The 13,914-nt window shown below is 55.0% G+C and overlaps 1 protein-coding gene across 6 annotated transcripts in view; it reads right to left on the bottom strand.

Moving 5' to 3' along the window:
• Window positions 1–13,914, bottom strand: part of GPSM1 (G protein signaling modulator 1) — an 81,906-nt gene that overhangs the window by 6,290 nt on the left and 61,702 nt on the right. Inside the window, exon 1 of one of the 6 annotated variants that reach the window (XM_074608895.1) lies at window positions 6,161–6,551. The exons of 4 other annotated variants lie outside the window; for them this stretch is intronic. The gene's annotated coding sequence lies outside the window, so the exon portion shown is untranslated. Of the gene's footprint in view, window positions 1–6,156; window positions 6,552–13,914 lie in introns of those variants that run through there. One more of the 6 variants, XM_074608896.1, reaches the window with a different exon arrangement.

Genomic DNA, 13,914 nt, shown 5'->3' with positions numbered 1-13,914 from the left:
CCGGTCTGTTCGGAGGCCGGCTCCTGGCTGTGCTCACAGCTTGCCAAGCTCCGCAGCCTGCCAGGGGTCACTGCTACTTGGTCCCTCTGTCCTCCTGGCTCTGAAATAACCTCTCCCTTTTTCCCTTGCCGCCCTTCGGTGAGGACAATCTACCGCCACCCTCTCAGAGAGGGCCACAGGCAGAGCATCCTGAAGGTCCCCTCTCCCTCTGGGACCCCTGCGTGGGAGCGGGGTGAAGAGCTGCTCTGCGGAACGGGGCATCCATGGAGAGCTGTGGCCGTCCCCAGAGGCTCTGGGCACTTCTGCAGCCCAAACCAAAGCCAGGCTCCTACCAGCGAGCGGACGAGCCCCAGGCAGAGCAGCCTCCGTTGCTGCAGTGTCTTGAGCGCCCAGAACAAACTGGAGGCAGAAGAGGAAAGAGGGGAGGAAAGGGGACAGCATTCACCCTGGCACAGCTCCGCGGGGAAGAGGAGCTTTGGGCTGGCAAAGGGGTGGGTTCAGAGAGGGACCGTGGTCAGGAGTGCAAGGGACAAAGGGGAACCGTACGGAGACCCTGGCTGAAGCTCGACTCAGGCACGCCAGCATTCAGCTGTCCTTTAGAACCAGCTAATTTTAACCTTTGCGGGCCACTGCCCCCTGCACTCCCAATGCTGCTTCCTTTTGGTGCTCCTGGATCCTCAGCACATCACTGCTCGTAACAGTCACCGAGCTGCAAATGCCACAAAATTATAGTTTTTCAGGGAAACGGTTCTTGCATGAGCGCCCCAAATAAGCACCTTGCACTAGACAGTGATATATTTATGTCGTGCTGCAGAAGGGTTTGCGTCTGAGGAAGCCTTTCAAAAGCGCTGTGCTGTGTCCAGTTCCAGCGCAGAGAGGGGCTGCGTGTCCTGCTCTGGAGCAACCAGCACGGTAGGAACAGCCAATCTTCCCGAGGAGCCACTCGGAGCGGGATATAAAATTAGACAGCGATAAGAGGGGCATCTGCCAGACGCAGGAAGCCGGCGCGCTGAGCTGGTCCCACCAGATGCTGGAAAAAATACCACAACAGAAACCAACCAAAAACTCCTACAACTGGGTCTGCCTGTGCTGAGCTATTTTCCAGCAAGGGTTTGGGGAAGGCCAGTCCAGGAAGGGGCACTGGGTCCCTCCTGGGGAGCCGCACACCCGGCCGGAGAGAGCGCGGGGAGAGCCGGCCCGGAGCGCCAGGCCTCTCAGCGGAGAAAGGGATCTCTCCTTGGCTGTGCATGAAGCAAAGCCCCTCTCCCAGCTCTGCCACTGGCCATCCTGGGCGGACTGCGAGCCCTCCCTCTCCTACCACGCATGGTGCCATTCCCAGCAGAGAGCTCTTCGCCGGGACAGAGGCACCCAAAGCACTTCAAGGGAGTTCTGGGCTGGGGAGAGCCTTGTGCTGACAGGGTTAAAGCCACAAGTTGGATTCAGTGACTGAAGGGAAACAATTTTCCCGTATGCTAAGCGAAGCAGATGAGATGCACTCAGCTTCTATTTAGGGCAGCGTCAAAATTAGCAGCAGGCCAGAGAGGAACATTAGCAATGTGGGAGCTGATCGGGGAGGGGAAAAACCCCTCTCACCTCTTTCCACGTGCCGACCCGCTAATGAAACAGCGGCTCAGATGGACCCTCTGAACCATCAACAGTTGCACCTTGGAAATCAAGGCTTGCTTGGGCTGGAACCGAGGATGAACTACATCTCTCACAGCTCTGCTATGTCAGCTTGCGTGACCCAAATTTCAGGCTAGAGGAGGAAGCCGGCTCATTCACACCAAACCTCCCTCTAGCTTCCCCGCAACCACACGGAGTAAATCAGAGCAGTCACAGGTCCGCAGGAGAAGTTTTGAATTGCAGGGAGCAGCCGGGCAGCGCGTTGGCCAGAGCCCCCAGCTCAGGGCTTCCCCCCAGCAGAGACCAGATTCCCCCCGGGGCGCATCCTGCCAGGGAACCTGCAATTCTCCGCATCAGGATCTCTGCTCAAAACGTGCCTGGGAGAGAAAAGGATGCTCCGAATCAGTACGAAGAGCAGCCAGTGCATGCGAAGTGCGGGACAGGGCTGGCTGCATGCCTGGCTACCTCCCGGTACAGCGGCACACCCAGAGGGGCAGGCGGCCGGTGCCTGTGGGCCAGCGTTCGGGCTAGCACGTGCTTTGCCAGGCTGGGACGTGGGTGCCGCAGGGCCCGCTGACGCCAGGCTCCCTCCAGCGCTGCCCCGGCCAAACCGTGCCCCAGGTCTGCACCTCTCTAATTAAAATGCCCAAATACGACAAGGTGCGGAGCGCTCGGCTCCCCCCACTCACAGTCTGCTCCTGGCCCCAAGGATGGAGCTATGAGGGCAGATGGATGTGCAATCACACCCTGGGGCCCACCATCTGCTGCCAAGCTGTGCTTGCCCAGGGCTTGGCACATCCAGGATGGTCAGGAGGCTTCCTGAGAGCCAGGGCATCCCCTAACGGGGCTGAGCGACAGTCCTGCGATAGCACAGACACACAACAACCGGTCACCACCGGCCCAAGACCCAGAGCCCTAAATGGTTCCTGGGCAGCAGCTTTGGTTTCCAGCCCCGAGACCACTTCTCACCCCACGGCTGGGGTCCCTGCCTGGCCTCGTCCCACATCCTCTGCCTCTAGCACCGTAACTGCCCAAATTCTGCCAACTGTTGTTTTCCCCTGGTCAGACAGTCCCCATCGTGGGCAAATCCACCCCATTTGCCCTGGGCAGAGGGACCCGGGGCTGGCACCCACAGCCTGGGGGCTGCTGGTACTGCAGAGATCACCCCCGGGCAGCTTTGGCTGCAAACACGCTGCCCCTCGGCACGGGCACAGAGACACACGCGCCTCTCCCCACACAGGGACAAGGACAAGCAAGGAGCCTCTGCTCCTGCTCCCTGACCTCGGCAGGACAGGGATGGCCGCTGTCTCAGGCGGGCAGAGGTCCCGTACATGGCAGGGGTCAGAGCCTTGTTCCCATTCTCTGTGAGTGGTATTTCCCCCCAGACACTGCCAGCTGAGCAACCTGGCTAAGGACAGGCCGGGAGCGCGAGCCGCTCACCTGAGACAGGTCTCCCTCGCTGGGAAGCATCCAGACTTCCACAGACATTTATTTGCTGGTGGATGAGCAGGCTGTTTAACCTGCCAGGTTGGATCCGGGATGCGTAAAGCACAGCTGAGGTGTTGGAAAGGCAGCAAAGAGCAGCTGCGGGGGGAGACGGGGTGCCTGCTGCCGCTCTCCCTCCCCCTGCAGCGATGTCCCCCCAGGGACCCCCTCAGCTTGGCCAGGACCGAGGTCCCTGGTGCTGGGGCTGCCCCAAGCCCCTGCCTCTCCCAGGCTGCAGGTCGCTGCCCTGCGGAGCACAAATGCATCCTTATTTCCTCTCTGATAAACTCTCACTCATGCTAAATAAAACCTTTCACAGCCTCTGGCCGAGGAGGTCCTGGGCTGCCCAGCTCTGCGCCCCACGCAGGGCCCAGACCAGCATCTCATGGAGAAATCCCTCGGACTGGCTGCTCGGGGCACGCAGGCGAGGCCAAGGCTGAAGCCATCCCCGTCAAAGCAAAACAAAGTCAGAACAGACTCCTGGGCCTACACCCCCTTGGCCATTTTCACTCGGACGCAGGAAAGCCATTAAACAAATGTAGAAGGACTTAATTGCGAGAACTAAATCACTTTCCAGCTCCCAACACCCGAAGCCACAGCCCACAAATACCCCGCGGGGTTTCCACCCTTGGATGCTGCTGCCCACCGGGGGCTCTGCGGAGAAGAGCCCTTCTCTGACATGTTCCCGAGCCCCATCTTGGGATCGGCAGAGGACATTTTAATTATTTCTGTGCTAGTTTCACATGGTGTTCCCATGCCTGAGGTCTCTGAGGGCCCTGTGGAGCAGGACACGGCACTCCTTGGCAGGCAGAGAAGGGGGGGTCCTCATGCCCAGCCCCACACTCACATCCCAGGCCAGAAGCAGTTAAGTCTTTGTTTGGAGCAGGGCAATGCCATCGGCACCGTGGCTTGGGCTTTCTGCTCCATGACGCTGCTCCAGCTCCCGGGCAGCACCCTGTCCCCAGTCCCGTTTCGCACCCGAGCAGCCCATACCCACCGCCAGCCCCGGCTGTGCTCTCCCACCGCACACCAGCGCCTGCTGTTGGAAATACCCTCAACCCAAAGGCTCTGGTGACGGTGGTTTCTCCCACAGCTTCCTGCTGCCCCCACAGGTTTAAAGTCAGCGCGGGCAGAGCTGGAGGGCTCCCCGGGGAGCAGCGTCAGCCAGAGCGGGATGCAGCTCTCCCTGCACCTGCTGCTGAGCCCCGCCAAAAGCCTGCCCGATCGTGGCTGCACGACAACACGCTCCCAGGTTGCTCAGGGACAGGGCTCCAGAGGCCCCCAAGGACCACGGCAGACGATCTCTGTGCTGGCAGAGCCATGGCACGTCCCCCAGCGATTCCTGCCACTGCCACGTACTGAAAGCACCTGCTGTACCATGCATGCGTGAGCAATCCCCTTCGAAGGGAGCGCTGCCCAGCAGACCAAACTGCAGATGCTCTCACGAGCTACCCAAAGGGCCAAACCTTGTTCCTCTGTCAGATCAGCTCCTCTTTTTGTTCCTCTCCTCTTTGGTCCCCCTCCTCTCCTCCAGGCTCAACATCCCGCAGACCTGCCTCAATGCAGCAAGGGCTCGTCACACTCGAGGACTGCTCGCTCCGGCTTCACCCAGCCCTGCGAGGGGGCTGGCGCTGCCCTACCTGTGGGCAGAACCTGCTGCCCAGCGGCTGATGGACCCCAGCGGGTCTGGCACAGTGGATCCAGCTCAGGAGTAGGTTCAGGGATAACACAGCAGTTTTCACCGTTACTCCCACAGCATCCTCTCAGAGAGCACTGCCTTGGCATTTATGTGTCCACCGCCAATCCCTCCTTCTCACGTTATTTAGGTAAGACGACAACCTGGAGGTGAAGTGACTTGACCGTGGCCTGCAGTGACGCAGTGGCAGAGCTGGGACAGGACCCAGCAATCTGTCCCCAGGGACAAGCTCTTGACTGCAAACAGTTCTTGGAAAAATTGCACCCCTTGTTTTAGCAGGGAGTTATCTGCCCAGGGCCTGGCAGATATTCATCCCAACACATCTATGCCCGCGTGCCATACCTTATCTGTCTCTCCCTCTATAAACCAGATGCATCACAACTGCTCACCTACTTTTTTCAAGGCAGTTGACTCCAAAATCACCAGGCAGGAGCGGGGCTGGGGTGGTGCTGGTGACTGCCAGTGCTGGGAGCACTTTATCCTGCGCTGCCCCGCTGCCTGCCAGTCCCCCGCACGCGGCTTTGCTTTATCCCTGCATCACCACAACACCTTGTCTCGGAGGAAACCGTCACGGAGGCCAGCACCGCTGGCACGGCCACGACCCCAAACCCTCTCACCTTGCGGGTGCATCACGCACTGACCTGACCCCCCTGCCTCATTGCTTCACCTGGTGAAAGGCACCGGAGGGGAGGTTTGGAAAGAACCTCCCAGAAGGTGAGTGGAGGCTGGAGGAGAGGAGTGGAAGGAAACCCCTGGCCAAAAGCCTCGGTCTGTTCTACCGAGAGGTGAAATGTCTGGAGCATCATCCCTGAACTCAGGGCTCTCCCAGTCGCCGGCCGCCAACGGCTCGGTGCTGGCTGGATTCTCCACTCCTTGACGAGACCATCATCTTCAGAGTCAGAAAAGCTGTTGAACTTGTCCAGTCTTTGCTGAGGACAGCACTTCCCTTTCAATGCCAATCCTTGCGCACTGCTGCCACGCTCCCTCCCGACCGGCCGGGCTGGCCGGCAGACACCCCGTCCTCCCCCAGTGAGTACTGACGTATGGGTATGGAGAACCACCAACCGCACTTGCCACGCTCTGCTGCAAGACATCGGCAGACACCCGAGCAGCCTGTGCATTGCTTGAATCTATTTCCCATAAATTTGCAAAAATATTAGTACTAAAAAGTTCAAACGGAGGCTACCTGAAAACTTTAAAAAAACCACACCTACACAGGCAGTATCCAAGCCCTGGCCCGAGTAAATCTCTCTCCTGTTTCTCTGTATCTACCTCCCTTCTCTTACTCCCGATCTGGCCTCTCATTTCAGAGGATAGAAGGGAAACAAAAACAAAACCCGAGTTTTACTTACTGACCCCAGCAGCCAGCTCTTCCCCAGGCTCCAGCTTTTACATGTCCACGGGCAGGAAGGTCCTCACCTCGCAGGGCAGAGCCGGGCGATGCGGGGCTGCCGCTTTGATGCTCGTTAGCTGCCGCTAGCAGCCAGGGAGAGCTCTCCCCAGCTCCGCTCCGGCTGCCGGAGCAGAGATTTATGCGGAGCGCGCAGCCATGTGAAGAACGTCGCCAGCACCAATGACCCGCTGGGTGCGAGATGCAGCTTAAAGCGACAGCCCTGCTCGCCACGCTCCTCCCGGAGTCACTCCTGTGCCCTCGCACCGGGGGGTGGGCTCCAGCGAAGCTCCTCTCTGCCTCACCTCGCTGCCACGATCCCAGCGTTATTAGATGATGCTCTTAAACACACAGCGGAGCTATGTGAATATTTAGCTTTCCTTCCACCTCCTCACCTCCTACCCACCACACACACTTTACCTTAAAAATAGATTGGGATCAATTTTCCTAAACTACATCTGCAAACACACTCAGCTCTACAGGCACACGCACCACGACGGTAAATGCGCTGTGCACATACAGACACAATACGATCACTCAGATTTAAAGCACCAAAATATTGAAGGACCATTTTTAGCTCCTGATAGTCCTCCTGCTCCTCATATTATTAGATAAGTGATATTTTTTTTTTGTCCTATTGCAAGAGCCAAAGATGCTCAGCCATAAACATCTCTTAATTTAAACGTACCACTGTTTAACAGAGGGAAATTTCTAATTGCAACAAGGTTCTAAACATGGAAAGATAGAAATGCTACACAACAGCCAAAGAGCTGTTCTGACCTCCCGTTTGTGAAATGTGAATGTGAAATGGGAAATTCTGACCGTGAAATGGGTCACTGGAAAGAAAAGCAGCTTGCCAAAGGCTGCTTTGGCACAGGGCAATGGCAAAAAGGAGAGAGAGTCCCATCGGCACCTTTGGCTCCCTGTCCACACTGTCTTACACTTTATTCTCATTTTTCATTGCAGAAGTAGGAAATTTCTTTACCCTGAACAAATGCAGCTTTTGGGGACTGCCTGTGCCTCTCCATAGCAGTAAATTTATTTCCAGGAGTCACACAGTAATTGGAAACGTGGGAACTATGTGGGGTCTGAGATCAGGACTCCTGGCTCGGTACCTGGCCACTGCCAGGCTGTGCACGGGGCACATCGGGTCCCAGCCCCGTCCTGTGCCCAAGTGGGGCTGTGAAGCCTCAGGGGGCTTGGCAACGATCCTGGGCCCAAGGGCAAGGCATCGGGGACGCATAAAGCATCTCCAGAAGGAGAGCAGCAGGGCTGGGGCAGCCGTGAACCGTGAATCCATGGGTGCCCAGGAGGCTGACAGGGGAGGGGGCCAGGCTGTGCAAACACAAGCACTGGAGCAACAAGTGATAAAACCCCCTGTGCTGATGAGGCACGGGCAGAACTGCCGCGGTGGGGATGCTGCAGGCATGAAAGATGGACAACCCCGGAGCAGCAGCGATGCTGGCCAGGATCTGTCCTGTGGGGCAGCCCCATCTGCCGTGTGCCAGGAAAAGCCAACTCTCCGTCACTCAGGACCTTGCATAATCCCAGTATCAGGACAGCGCGGGCAAAAGGCAATTACTCTGCATCTATTTCATTCTGGTGCCACCGGCTATGGAAGGTAAGAGACCATTGGGAATTGGCCTCAAACTAAGCTGCTGCCTGGGGAGCTCACGTACTAAACTTCAATTTAGTTTGTGATTTAATTTTTAAAAGTGCTACAGCAACCGAGGAGGGAAAGAAGGGGCAAGGAAAGGCAAGGGGCACCCTGCTGTGTCACTGCTGCAGGGCTGAGCCAAAGGAATACTTCGGTGGGAAGGGAGAAGAAGGGAATAAACTGGAACAGAGACTCTGTCCCTTATGCGAAGAGCTGAGTTGACTTGGGAGAGCTATGAAAGAGGACATCTGAAGCTGGTATTGAGGGTGAAATGCAGAAGACAGCTATAATCACAGAATGGTAGGGGTTGGAAGGGACCTCTGGAGACCATCCAGTCCAACCCCCTGCCAGAGCAGGGTCACCCAGAGCAGGTGGCACAGGAACGCGTCCAGGCGGGGTTGGAATGTCTCCAGAGACGGAGACTCCCCCACCTCCCTGGGCAGCCTGTGCCAGGGCTCTGCCACCCTCACAGGAAAGAAGTTCCTCCTCGTGTTGAGATGGAACCTCCTATGTTCAGGTTTGTGCCCGTTACCTCTTGTCTTGGAACAGAGCCCCCGCATAAGAGGTCAGTGCTTGGAACAGCAAGAAGAAGCGACTTTCTGCATCTGGGTTTAAGATGCGGCAAAGGAGAGCGAGTGAGACGTCCCTGATCTGCAACTTCAGACTCCAACTCTCGCATCAGGGAGATGCGAGCGCGTGTCCGAGTGCGCCCGTGGCACCCGTGTGCCCTTCGGAGGGTTTTGCGAGCTGCACAGCCCCTGTGCCTGGCATAGACCATACACACCCCGCACAGACACGGGACGTGCACACAGCGCTTCCCTTGTAGGATGAAATTATCACCCTTACTTGGACTGTTTTCAAAGATTTTTTTTTTCCTTTAAACAACTCGCCCACTCATCCCTATAAACGCCGGTGCTAAAAGCTGCTTCTGTTGTTAAGATTTCAAATAACTTGGGTTTTATTGTTTCAAACAAAATCAAAATAACTCACCCACGCTCCCTCCTTCCCTAATACACTAACTGCTGACCTGTTGGGAGCATGCCCTACTGCCACACGTGGCTTAAATCCGCGCCTTCGGATCAGTAGCAGGTGACAATACCATTTTTGCTTTTTTTTGAGACGGAGCGTGGCGTGTCTGTGTGGGTGTCTGGCTGAAGTGTTACTGACACCTTTGCTACGTGCGGCGCTGATCCGACTGCCTGAAAGCTAATGCAAATGTGCTCAGATTTGGCTACTTTGTGCAACAACCTTATTAATTCTGGATTTACACTTTTTCCCCAGCTATGCTGCCATCTACCCTGCAATCACAGGTGCAGGTAGCCAGCCCTCGCTGCAGAGACCAGTGCATCCATAGTGTGGAAATTACTTCTGGTTTCTTTTTGGGAGGGAATATGTTAGTCAGCGTATTCAGACAGTCCTCAAAGAGCTACATCAATGCCCTGTAGTTAATATAGCAACTTTTCCACATAGGTTTTGCCAGCATTTACCAGGCCAGGCTGGCTTTCCCCGCCACCATTTAATAGAAACACACAAGCCTAGGTTTAGCACCTAAAGCTTGAATTACGAACCAAGGAGACAGGTTAGAAGCATTGTCATTCCGTGTCAGTCTCTCCAGTCCATGGGAGATGATGGGAAGCTCCAGAGCCCAATTTGGCCGATCAAAACCTTGGAGGTCCCTTAGATACCAGAAGTGGTAGTGAACCTGAACTACTTGCTCGAAACAATTCAGGTTACAGGCAGACGGCAGCAAGCAGTAAATTCTGGGAGCGTAACCAATGCTCAGCCTCAGACAGAGCTGCGGTACCCGGCCGTGCTCACCGCAACACACCCCAGCAGCAAAGCAGGGTGTTTTAGCTGACGCTGGTCGCAGGGATTTACCTTGCAGTTGGAGGGGGGTGGAACTAGGACCCCGCTCAGCTGTTGAGTCTCAGCTGAGCAGCAGTAATTTGCTAAACTGAAATAACTCCATTGCTTTAAATGGTATAACCCATATTCTTGATTAATTAGCACAGAAGCCAAGGTTAATATATAGCGCTCCACTCCCAGTCACCTCCTCTATCCACCGGACCGCGACACCTCCCCGCTTCCAGCCCTACCGAGGAGCGATGGAGGAGACAGGTGCCTGTGAGCCCGCTGCCGGCGAAGGACACGCTCCTCTCCAGCGATGGAAATGATCCAACGCTCCCCCAGCAGCAGCAATGCCCTCCTCCCCGCCATACACTGCGCTCGGTGCATCTGAAATGGGAACCGACTGACAATTTGCTTTGAAAACGCTCTGCAAAAGAGCCTACTTGTCTCCAGATTGCCAAAATTGTGCTGCTTTCTTGAAATGTACTTTTATTTAGACACCTACTTGCTCTTAGCACAGCGCTGTGTTAAAAAGCAGCTGAGCAGAGGCAGCACCTTTACCAGGGGCGGTGACGATCGGGTGAAGTTAGTCGGTGGAAGCCGCACACACCCATCTACATTTGCACCCATAATGCACACCTAACCTTCACATAAACACCCTTCACTGCAGCAAACGCCCAAATCTTAATTATTATTTACCCTATCCCAGTACTGCCTGAAGGTCGCGCTCAAGATCAAGGCCTTGTTACGCAAGGCACCCCACAAAACATGAAATCCTGGCCCTGCCGGGGCAGGGAGGATCCTGGGGCCGGTACCCCTGGGTTTACCATTTCAGCGATGGTCAGACACAGCCCTCCTCAGAAGGGCTTAAACAGGTAAGACAAAAATCACATGCAAACACAGGAACAGCTTCTCCTATCAGCCAAAAGCAGCTCTTGCTCTGGTACATGCTGTTTGAAAGGGCAAGATGAAACTACGCCCCGTTTGGGGAAGGCAAAGATGGGGAGGCTGATTTGCTCCATGTGACAATGCCCAGAGAATACCAGGATGCAAATGGCTTTGGATACAGGCAAAAAATCCTCCAGGGACTTTTCTGCACATCTCAGGGGACGTGCACCTCTTGCACCCAAGCATATTCAGTGGTTTTACTCTGCTGCACCGACAGTTCCCCTCAACTCCAGCTTAACAAGCACTGCAGGGAACTGCAACTCTCTCTGTGGCACAGACACCACAATCCAGGATGGAAAAGTTGGATCCACAGCATCATTAGGAGCCCTTCCCTAATTGCACATCTCCCCAAGGAGCTTCCCCAGCAGTCCCTGCACACGAAGCACGTCACTGGGCTCAGCTCCCTGCCAGGTTCGGGCTGCAGCCTTCTGGGGCCGCATGGGGCACAGGAAGGAGCCAGGGGCTCTGAAAAACCATTATTTAGGCTTTTTTAGATTAATTGGTGTTAATTGCTTTGGGAGGCTCAAAATAGCACTGCTAATGGGAAACGTGGACGCAGGCTGAAGGTGAGGTGTGAGCAGAGACTCGTGATCGCCAGATTAACCCGGATGCAGGTTGTGCCCTTCCCAGCGGGCAGCGACTGCCAAGAGCAGGGAGACCTTCTCCTGGTCTTCTGCCTGTCCTGGTCTTCTCCCTGTCCAGCTGGGATTTGCCTGCTGGCACCCCTAACCCTGACACCCCCTCGACAGCCGCATTCACACTCATACAGGGGCAGAGGGAGCCTTTGGGCTGCCACAAGAGTTTTTGTATCATGAAATCTCAAAGAAACAGCACTTGGACCTTCCTTATTTCAGGCTCCTTTGATTTATGGATTCACACCCTTCTCCTCAATCCCGCAACTGTGGAGGACCCTCAGCCAGCTCCCAGGGAGCCCCAGTTTCCTGCACCTAGTCCAAGCACCGACACAAGGACAACTCAGAGAGACCCAAAACCTTCGCTCACCCCAAGGCCATCCTAAATCCAGAAGAGAGGATTGGCATTAGATGGGACCGCGTCTATCCATAAGCGGGGGGTTAAAGAGCAACCAGAGGAGGCTACTGCCCGTCGCCTGGGTGGCTGAACTCTCCTGCCTGACCAGAAACGAACGCTGGGGATGGAGCTGCGCTGGTGATGAAGGAAGGCAGCGGGGTGGCCTCCCGGCAGGATGCCCAAGCGACCACACGGGACAAGCTGCCCGCAGGCTGTGATCTGGCCTCCCCAAAGCTGGGCAATAACAGGCAGAAGCCAAACTTGCCCCAAGGCCGTGCTGTGTTTGTGTCTGCTGGGAGAGCCTCCAGCGCCATAGCCCTGTCCTGCAGCGGGTAACAGCCGTTACCAGCGACAAAGTACAGACAAAACTGCTCTGATTATACAGGCTCCTGCACTGCTACAGGTCTGTCCCTAAATGAAACCCAAACCCCATATTATCAGGGTGCGTTTCCCCATTTTTAAGTATAATTCCTATAAAGAGAAACTCAAGTTACCGGTACAGAAAAGATGATCTACATAAACCCACCAAGCAACAGAAAAGCCGACAGCACGTCTCCAGCAAGCTCAGCCAGACCACGCTCCCTTCCCAGCCTCAGTCCACGCACAGAGACAGGCTGGGTCCATCAGGTGCTCCCTTACATCCCAGATGCCACCAGTCACAGCTGGGAGCTCCGCCCCCGGCGCTGGCACGGAGAGAGGGCACTGCTGGCGCCCCAGTGAAGCACAGGCACAGCCACGCTGCCTCTTGTGCTCGCGTTTGCCTGAGCAAGAGATACTCATGCAAGAAAACCAAACAAAATCCCTGGTCAGGGATTTTGGGTCAGGGGCCTCCCAAGTCACTGGAGGCCCCTGTGTCATCTGGTGTCATTATAGCTCCATTGATTTAAGCAGAGTTATGCTGATTTACATCCAAAGAGAACCTGGACTATGATATTTTTTTTTAAGCTCTTCTGGCATGTGTAGTTTATTAAACGCGAGAGGCCGGAACTGTGAACGTACAAAGTGCCCCAGGCACAGCAGAGACCCTAGAAATGAATGAAGAGTTCCAGATTTTGAGAGAAGTCAAACATTTGGAGTTTTATTGCTCTGGGTCTGGCTTTGATTCATCGCTCTTTTTAGTATTGTTCTCTTTAAAGTGACAGCTTCTAGGAAATGGTGAGTGTACATCTCTCTTACTGTCTCTTGATGGCTGACAATTTGCCGGGAGAAAGGCAAGGCAAGGAGCTTCAAAGTGCCAATAACTGAAAACTCAGTTACAGTGAGTCAGGGGAAAAAGAATGTATTTCAGTAGCTTGGTTAGTCAGCTCCAGCCTGGCCCACTGGACTGGCCGGTCTGCAGACCTTCTGTTGTAACCTCCAACACAGGCCTGCTGGGAGACCTTGGACAACCAGTTCAGTTTTTACCTCCTTCCTAGGGCAGGTTCCTCTGGTAAGAGGATCTTTCTTACAGTTTTCTACCTCCAAAACTGGCCTCCAATGCTTAGCCAGTTATGGATGGAATATGGGGTTCTCAGATGGGCCTTCATACATTCCCCTGCTTCTCAGCGCAAAGCATCCTTGAGCCATTATGTTCCTTTTTTATGCATGCAGTTGATGCACAAGCCCAGGCTTGTGTTAAATCCTGCCTCCTATCTCCCTTCCACAGCACAGCTTTGATTCACAACCTGACCTCAGTCTGGGAGGAGGAGAAGCAAGGGACAGGACTAGTGGGAAGAAGCAGAAACAGGGTGTACCAGTAGCAAGAATATCGTGAGGACAGGAAGATAAGGAATTCAGCTTTATCTCTGGGACCTTAAGCAGTGAAGTATCTCACCAAGGACAAGGTCTAGGGGCTGACGCCAAGGCACGGAGGCAGCGATACCTCTGCCTTGCTTCTCTTCAGAGCAAAAAGTGGGCAGGACACTGCAAGGACCAGCCCTGAGCAAGCAATCCTCAACTCATTGCTGCCCCAGATGAAGGATACTGATTGAGCCGCTGCCCGTACAGATACCGTCATCCTGTCCCACAGAACGTGTGGGTGTTATCTGCCTCTTAAGTGGTGGCAGGTTCTCTTTTCTACTTAGCTTTTGCCCTCCATATCATCTGCAGGACAAAGGGAGAGAACAGTTAACACTTGTCCTGTGATGCACAGCGCACTTTGTAGGGGTCATTTCTCCTGCTTCAGCACCCAAAAGGGTCAAATATTCACAGGTGACCCAGAGATCACAGTCTGACCTTTTTCTGGCTTAAATTAAGAAG

The sequence above is a fragment of the Larus michahellis genome, chromosome 15 (genome assembly GCF_964199755.1).
Source record: "Larus michahellis chromosome 15, bLarMic1.1, whole genome shotgun sequence".
NCBI classification, from domain to species: Eukaryota; Metazoa; Chordata; class Aves; order Charadriiformes; family Laridae; genus Larus; species Larus michahellis.
The sequence above is the reverse complement of the archived record's forward strand: the minus strand, read 5'-3'. Positions and strand labels throughout refer to the sequence as shown.